Here is a 9289-nt window from a genome sequence, read left to right as displayed (position 1 = left end):
AAGTTAGCTAGGATATGATTAATATAGATTTGTTACCAATTTTCACGTAGCTACAACAAGCAAAAATAACCAATCTTGTTTTACCCATAACTTCTTCATTTTAAATCCGCTTTGAGTGAATCAAATTGCTATGGTTTCATATTGAAATTAAATTTATGAATCTATACATAAAAAGTATAAGTTTATAGTCGGAATTATAGGTTACAAGTCGTTTTTGTAAAGGTAGTCATTTCAGTCGAAAGAACGACGTCTAGATGACCATTTTGGAAAACATACTTCCACTTTGAGTTTAACCATGATTTTTGGATATAGTTTCATGTTCATAAGAAAGATCATTTTCCCATAAGAACAACTTTTAAATCAAAGTTTATCATAGTTTTTAATTATCCAAACCAAAACAGCCCCCGGTTTCACTACGACGGCGTATATCCGATTTTATGGTGTTCATCGTGTTTTCAGGTTTTAAATCATTAAGTTAGCATATCATATAGATATAGAACATGTGTTTAGTTGATTTTAAAAGTCAAGTTAGAAGGATTAACTTTTGTTTGCGAACTAGTTTAGAATTAACTAAACTATGTTCTAGTGATTACAAGTTTAAACCTTCGAATAAGATAGCTTTATATGTATGAATCGAATGATGTTATGAACATCATTACTACCTCAAATTTTCTGGATAAAACTGCTGGAAATGAGAAAAATGGATCTAGCTTCAAAGGATCCTTGGATGGTTCGAAAGTTCTTGAAGCAGAATCATGACACGAAAACAGTTCAAGTAAGATTTTCACTCGAAATAAGATTGTTATAGTTGTAGAAATTGAATCAAAGCTTGAATATGAATGTTACCTTGAATTAGAAAGATAACCTACTATAAATAACAAAGGTTCCTTGATCTTAGATGATTACTTGGAATGGATTAGAAAGCTTGGAAGTAGACTTGCAAACTTGGAAGTATTCTTGATTTTTATGAAACTATACTTATGAAATTTATGAAGAACACTTAGAACTTGAAGATGGAACTTGAGAGAGATCAATTAGATGAATAAAATTGAAGAATAAAAGTGTTTTTAGGTGTTTTTGGTCGTTGGTATATGGATTAGATATAAAGGATATGTAATTTTATTTTCATGTAAATAAGTCATGAATGATTACTCATATTTTTGTAATTTTATGAGATATTTCATGCTATTTTCTAAATGATGGTTCCCACATGTGTTAGGTGACTCAAATGGGCTGCTAAGAGCTGATAATTGGAGTGTGTATACCAATAGTACATACATCTAAAAGCTGTGTATTGTACGAGTACGAATACGGGTGCATACGAGTAGAATTGTTGATGAAACTGAACGAGGATGTAATTGTAAGCATTTTTGTTAAGTAGAAGTATTTTGATAAGTGTCTTGAAGTCTTTAAAAAGTGTATGAATACATATTAAAACACTACATGTATATACATTTTAACTGAGTCGTTAAGTCATCATTAGTCGTTACATGTAAATGTTGTTTTGAAATCTTTAGGTTAACGATCTTGTTAAAAGTTGTTAACCCATTGTTTATTATATCAAATGAGATGTTAAATTGTTACAATATCATGATATTATGATATATAATATATCTTAGTATGATATATGTACAGTTAAATGTCGTTACAACGATAATCATTACATATATGTCTCGTTTCGAAATCATTAAATTAGTATTCTTATTTTTACATATGTAGTTCATTGTTAATACACTTAATGATATATTTACTTATCATTTAACATAATTAACCAAGTGTATCAATATCTTAATATGATTCATATGTACCTAGTAAGACGTCGTTATAACGATAATCGTTATATATATCGTTTTCGAGTTTCTTAACTTAGTAATCTCATTTCTTATGTATATCAAACATTGTTAATATACTTAGTGAGATACTTACTCATCATAATCTCATGTCAACCATATATATGTCAATATATACCACAACATGTAGTTTTTACAAATTTGTAACGTTCGTGAATCGCCGGTCAACTTGGGTGATCAATTGTCTATATGAAACTTACTTCATTTAATCAAGTCTTAACAAGTTTGATTGCTTAACACATTGAAAACATTTAGTCATGTAAATATCAATCTCAATTAATATATATAAACATGGAAAAGTTCGGTTCACTACAGTACCTACCCGTTAAATAAATTTCGTCCCGAAATTTTAAGCTGTTGAAGGTGTTGACGAATCTTCTGAAAATAGATGCGGGTATTTCTTCTTCATCTAATCTTCACGCTCCCAGGTGAACTCGGGTCCTCTACGAGCATTCCATCGAACCTTAACAATCGGTATCTTGTTTTGCTTAAGTCTCTTAACCTCACGATCCATTATTTCGACGGGTTCTTCAATGAATTGAAGTTTTTCATTGATTTGGATTTCGTTCAATGGAATAGTGAGATCTTCTTTAGCAAAAACATTTATTCAAATTTGAGACGTGGAAAGTGTTATGTGCAGCCGCGAGTTGTTGAGGTAGCTCCAGTTAGTAAGCTACTGGTCCGACACGATCTATAATCTTGAATGGTCCAATGTACCTTGGATTTAGTTTCCCTCGTTTACCAAATCGAACAACGCCTTTCCAAGGTGAAACCTTAAGCATGACCATTTCTCCAATTTCAAACTCTATATCTTTTCTTTTACTGTCCGCGTAGCTCTTTTGTCGACTCTGGGCTGTTTTCAATCGTTGTTGAATTTGGATGATTTTCTCGATAGTTTCTTGTATTATCTCCGGACCCGTAATCTGTCTATCCCCCACTTCATTCCAACAAATCGGAGATCTGCACTTTCTACCATAAAGTTCCTCAAACGACGCCATCTCAATACTAGAATGATAACTGTTGTTGTAGGAAAATTCTGCTAACGGTAGGTGTCGATCCCAACTGTTTCCGAAATCAATACACATGCTCGTAGCATGTCTTCAAGCGTTTGTATCATCCTTTTGCTCTGCCCATCAGTTTGTGGATGATAGGCAGTACTCATGTCTAGACGAGTTCCTAATGCTTGCTGTAATGTCTGCCAGAATCTTGAAATAAATCTGCCATCCCTATCAAAGATAATAGAGATTGGTATTCCATGTCTGGAGACGACTTCCTTCAAATACAGTCGTGCTAACTTCTCCATCTTGTCATCTTCTCTTATTGGCAGGAAGTGTGCTGATTTGGTGAGACGATCAACTATTACCCAAATAGTATCAAAACCACTTGCAGTCCTTGACAATTTAGTGATGAAATCCATGGTAATGTTTTCCCATTTCCATTCTGGGATTTCGGGTTGTTGAAGTAGACCTGATGGTTTCTGATGCTTCGCTTTGACCTTAGAACACGTCAAATATTTCCCTACGTATTTAGCAACACCGGCTTTCATACCTGGCCACCAAAAATGTTTCTTGAGATCCTTGTATATCTTCCCCGTTCCAGGATGTATTGAGTATCTGGTTTTATGAGCTTCTCTAAGTACCATTTCTCTCATATCTCCAAATTTTGGTACCCAAATTCTTTCAGCCCTATACCGGGTTCCATCTTCCCGAATATTAAGATGCTTCTCCGATCCTTTGAGTATTTCATCTTTTAAATTTCCCTCTTTTAAAACTCCTTGTTGCGCCTCCTTTATTTGAGTAGAAAGGTTAGTGTGAATCATTATATTCATAGCTTTTACTCGAATGGGTTCTCTGTCCTTTCTGCTCAAGGCGTCGGCTACCACATTTGCCTTCCCCGGGTGGTAACGAATCTCAAAGTCGTAAGCATTCAACAATTCAATCCACCTACGCTGCCTCATATTCAGTTGTTTCTGATTAAATATGTGTTGAAGACTTTTGTGGTCGGTATATATAATACTTTTGACCCCATATAAGTAGTGCCTCCAAGTCTTTAATGCAAAAACAACCGCGCCTAATTCCAAATCATGCGTCGTATAATTCAGTTCGTGAATCTTCAATTGTCTAGACGCATAAGCAATTACTTTCGTTCGTTGCATTAATACACAACCGAGACCTTGCTTTGAGGTGTCACAATATATCATAAAATCATCATTCCCTTCAGGTAATGACAATATAGGTGTCGTAGTTAACTTTTTCTTTAACAATTGAAACACTTTCTCTTGCTCATCTTTCCATTCAAATTTCTTCCCTTTATGCGTTAATGCAGTTATGGATTTTGCTATTCTGGAAAAGTCGTGGATGAACCTTCTGTAGTAGCCAGCTAGTCCTAAAAACTGGCGTATGTGTTTCGGAGTTTTTGGGGTTTCCCACTTTTCAACGGTTTCGATCTTCGCCGGGTCCACCTGGATACCTTCTTTGTTCACTATGTGACCGAGGAATTGAACTTCTTCCAACCAAAATGCACACTTTGAAAACTTAGCGTACAGTTTTTCTTTCCTCAATACTTCTAGCACTTTTCTCAAATGTTCTTCGTGCTCTTGATCATTCTTTAAGTAAATAAGGATGTCATCGATGAAAACAATGACAAACTTGTCAAGATATGGCCCACACACTCGGTTCATAAGGTCCATGAACACAGCTGGTGCGTTAGTCAATCCAAATGGCATAACCATAAACTCGTAATGACCATAACGCGTCCTAAAAGCAGTTTTTAGAATATCATCCTCCTTTACTCGCATTTGATGATATCCAGAACGTAAATCGATCTTCGAATAAACAGACGAGCCTTGTAGTTGATCAAATAAGTCGTCGATTCTCGGTAGTGGGTAGCAGTTCTTGATGGTAAGTTTGTTCAACTCTCGGTAGTCGATACACAACCTGAATGTACCATCTTTCTTCTTCACAAACAGAACAGGAGCTCCCCATGGTGATGTACTTGGTCGAATGAAACCACGCTCTAAAAGTTCCTGTAACTGACTTTGTAATTCTTTCATTTCGCTGGGTGCGAGTCTGTATGGAGCACGAGTTATTGGTCCAGCTCCTGGTACAAGGTCTATTTGAAATTCAACGGAACGATGTGGGGGTAATCCCGGTAATTCTTTCGGAAATACATCGGGAAATTCTTTTGTGACGGGAACATCACTGATGCTCTTTTCTTCAGTTTGTACTTTCTCGACGTGTGCTAGAACAGCATAGCAACCTTTTCTTATTAGTTTTTGTGCCTTCAAATTACTAATAAGATGTAGCTTCGTGTTGCCCTTTTTTTCGTACACCATTAAGGGTTCTCCTTCTTCTCGTACAATGCGAATTGCATTTTTGTAACATACGATCTCTGCTTTCATCTCCTTCACCCAGTCCATGCCAACTATTACATCAAAACTCCCTAACTCTACTGGTATCAAATCAATCTTAAATATTTCGCTACCCAGTTTAATTTCTCGATTCCGGCATATATAATCTGCTGAAATTAATTTACCGTTTGCTAATTCGAGTAAAAATTTACTATCCAACGGCGTCAATGGACAACTTAATTTAGCACAAAAAATCTCTACTCATATAGCTTCTATCCGCACCCGAATCAAATAAAACGTAAGCAGATTTATTGTCAATAAGAAACGTACCCGTAACAAGCTCCGGGTCTTCCTGTGCCTCTGCCGCATTAATATTGAAAACTCTTCCGCGGCCTTGTCCATTCATGTTCTCCTAGTTCGGGCAATTTCTAATAATGTGGCCCGGTTTTCCACATTTATAACAAACTACATTGGCATAACTTGCTCCGACACTACTTGCTCCGCCATTTCTCGTTCCGACACCATTTGTTCCTGTCGTTCTGTTAACCCCTGGTCCGTAGACCTCACACTTCGCCGCGCTATGACCATTTCTTTTACACTTGTTGCAAAATTTAGTGCAAAACCCCGAGTGATACTTTTCACACCTTTGGCATAGCTACTTCTGATTGTTGTTGTTGTTGCAGTTGTTATTATTGTTGGGATGATTGTTGTAGTTGTTATTGTTGTTGTTGTTGTTGTTGTTGTGCCGTTAGTTGTAGTTGCGATTGATGTTGCGATTGTTGGGATAGTTGTTGTTGTTGTTTTGGTGACTCTTATCACTGTTTTCCTCCCACTTTCTTTTGACTAACTTCACGTTGGCCTCTTCGGCCGCCTGTTCTTTAATTCTTCCCTCAATCTGGTTCACTAGTTTGTGAGCCATTCTACATGCCTTTTGTATGGAGGCAGGCTCGTGTGAACTTATATCTTCTTGGATTCTCTCCGGTAACCCTTTCACAAACGCATCGATCTTCTCTTCCTCATCTTCGAATGCTCTCGGACACAATAGGCACAATTCTGTGAATCGTCTTTGGTACGAAGTAATGTCGAAACCCTGTGTTCGTAACCCTCTAAGTTCTGACTTGAGCTTATTGACCTCGGTTCTGGGACGGTACTTCTCATTCATCAAGTGCTTGAATGCTGACCACGGTAGCGCATAAGCAGCATCTTGTCCCACTAGCTCTAGATAGGTATTCCACCATGTTAACGCAATACCTGTGAAGGTATGCGTAGCGTACTTCACTTTGTCTCCTTCAGTACACTTACTTATGGAAAACACCGATTCGACTTTCTCGGTCCACCGTTTCAATCCAATTGGTCCTTCGGTTCCATCAAATTCCAAAGGTTTGCAGGCAGTGAATTCTTTATAGGAGCATCCTACACGATTTCTTGCGCCGTTAGCTGCATTGCTAGATTCAGAGTTATTGTTGGTATGTAGCGCGGCCTGTACTGCGGCTATGTTTGAAGCAAGAAAGGCACGAAATTCCTCTTCGCTCATATTCATGGTGTGTCGAGTAGTCGGTGTCATTTCCTTCAAAATAGTCAAATGAAACAATTTAATAATACAGAATATTAAGAGTAGTCAATAGTATCTCGTAGCATAATATGAACTCATTTATAAAAGCTTTTTCTTCATATTAGCGTTTTATAAGTTTAAATTCGGGTACTACCTACCCGTTAAGTTCATACTTAGTAGCTAATATACAATTCAACTACTACAATTCCATATGAAAAACTGATTATAATAATATATCACATACAAATATTCTTCAAACTTACAACTTCGCTATATTACATATAACATGAAATATAATACACTATGATACAGGACAGTTTTGAAAATAAATCTAGTTAATACGCAAGTTGTTCAGCAAAGGAAATAAAGACACGTAATTCATAAGTCCAGAAACAAGTCATGCATTCTGGTTTTACTAAGACGACTTCCCATCCTTGGTCTTGTCGAAAATAACCGTTATGACCATTAGCTAGGCAGCATGTTGTAATGTCGTCAAAAGGACGAGGGTTTCGTAATGTCCAACAGCCCCGTAATAATCTAAAAACCTTGTTTCTCACCCCAACTACTGAATCCGTCACTTGTGGGAAGGTTTTATTTAAAAGTTGCAATCCGATGTTCTTTTTCTCACTTTGGTAAGAAGCGAACATCACTAACCCGTAAGCATAACATGCTTCTTTATGTTGCATGTTAGAAGCTCTTTCTAATTCACAAAATCCTATATTGGGATATGTTGAGTCAAAATAGGTTCTTAACCCGTAGCGTAAAATTGCATTTGGGTTCCCCGCATTTAACGCTTTAAAGAAAACACGGCGTAACTTACGGTCTCCCCAATGTGATATACCCCACCTATCAAAGGAAAGCCTTTTATAAACTAAGGCATTTCTGGAAAGTCTTTCAAATGTTTGACAAGTTAATTTCGCCATAACTAAATGTGCTGATGAATTCTGACCGACTCTAGACAAGATTTCCTCAATCATATCCTCTGGTAGGTCTTCTAAAATATTCGGTTGTCTACCCTTAACGTCCATTTTGTTTTTATACTGTAAAATAGACAAGGATTAGATTCGTAAAAGATAATTAACAAACAATACAAGCAATTTTTACATAGAACATAAAAGTACAAGCACACTACGATACATATAATACACAACATAATTACAACCTTCTAATCTGAATCACTGGTTTCTTCTTCTTCGGACTTGGTTCGTTTTCCTAATTCTCTAGGAATATATGGTGTTCATCTAATACGAGCCGTCGTTTTTCATAATGGTTTAGAAAAACCTGGTGGTTTAGAGGTTCCCAGGTCATTGTTACATTTTAGGAAATACGGATGTTGTCGATACATATAAAGTTCATCGGGGTTGGAATCGGGTTTCTCTATTTTTATACCTTTTCCCTTATTATTTTCTTTCGCTTTATTAAATTGGGTCGAGGTAATTTCTATAACATCATCGGAATCCTTATCGGGATTCAATTCATCGGAAAATTGGTAATCTTCCCAATATTTTGCTTCCTCGGCGGAAACACCATTGACCATTATTAACTTTGGTCCGTTGGTTGAGGATTTTCTTTTATTTAATCGATTTACTATAGGTATCAATATTTCTTCCTCCGAAACCTCTTCTTCTTCTGGTTCCTCCTCTTCCGATTCATCCTCTTCTGGTTCCTCTTCTTCCGGTTCCTCCTCTTCATGTTCCTCCTCTTCCGGTTCCTCTTCGGGAATTTGTAAATCTTTCCAAAATATATTCGACTCTTCATTATTATTAGGTGAATCAATGGGATTTGTACTAGAGGTAGACATCTATCACACAATATGAAACACGGTAAGAGATTAATATATCACATAATATTTACATGTTAATAATATATAGTTTCTAACAAAAAAAATGTTAAGCAATCGTTTTTGAAGAAAAACACGGTCAAAGTCCAGACTCACTAATGCATCCTAACAAACTCGGTAAGACACACTAATGCAATTTTCTGGTTCTCTAAGACCAATGCTCGAATACCAACTGAAATGTCCCGTTCATATTGATTATAAACATTCCATATTACTACCTCCGTCCCAACACAAGTGTCCACATTTCCATTTTAGGATGTCCCATATCAAGTGTCCACTTTGTGTTTCAACCAATAAGAAGAGGTTGTTCTGGAGAGAGAAGATTTCTAATTGGTGGAGAATGAAGTTAGTGGGATTTTCTAAAACTGTGTGCAAAAAGTAAGTGGACACTTGTAGTGGGACGGAGGGAGTAATTGATTTCGTCGCGAGGTTTTGACCTCTATATGAGATGTTTTTCAAAGACTGCATTCATTTTTAAAACAACCATAACCTTTATTTTATCGATAAAGGTTTAAAAGCATTACGTAGATTATCAAATAATGATAATCTAAAATATACTGTTTACACACGACCATTACATAATGGTTTACAATAAGAATATATTACTTCAAAAATAAGTTTCTTGAATGCAGTTTTTACATAATATCATACAAGCATGGACTCCAAATCTTGTCCTTATTTTAGTATGCAACAGCGGA

Source organism: Rutidosis leptorrhynchoides, chromosome 7 (genome assembly GCF_046630445.1).
Source record: "Rutidosis leptorrhynchoides isolate AG116_Rl617_1_P2 chromosome 7, CSIRO_AGI_Rlap_v1, whole genome shotgun sequence".
Taxonomy (NCBI): domain Eukaryota; kingdom Viridiplantae; phylum Streptophyta; class Magnoliopsida; order Asterales; family Asteraceae; genus Rutidosis; species Rutidosis leptorrhynchoides.
This window is presented reverse-complemented; position numbering follows the sequence as displayed.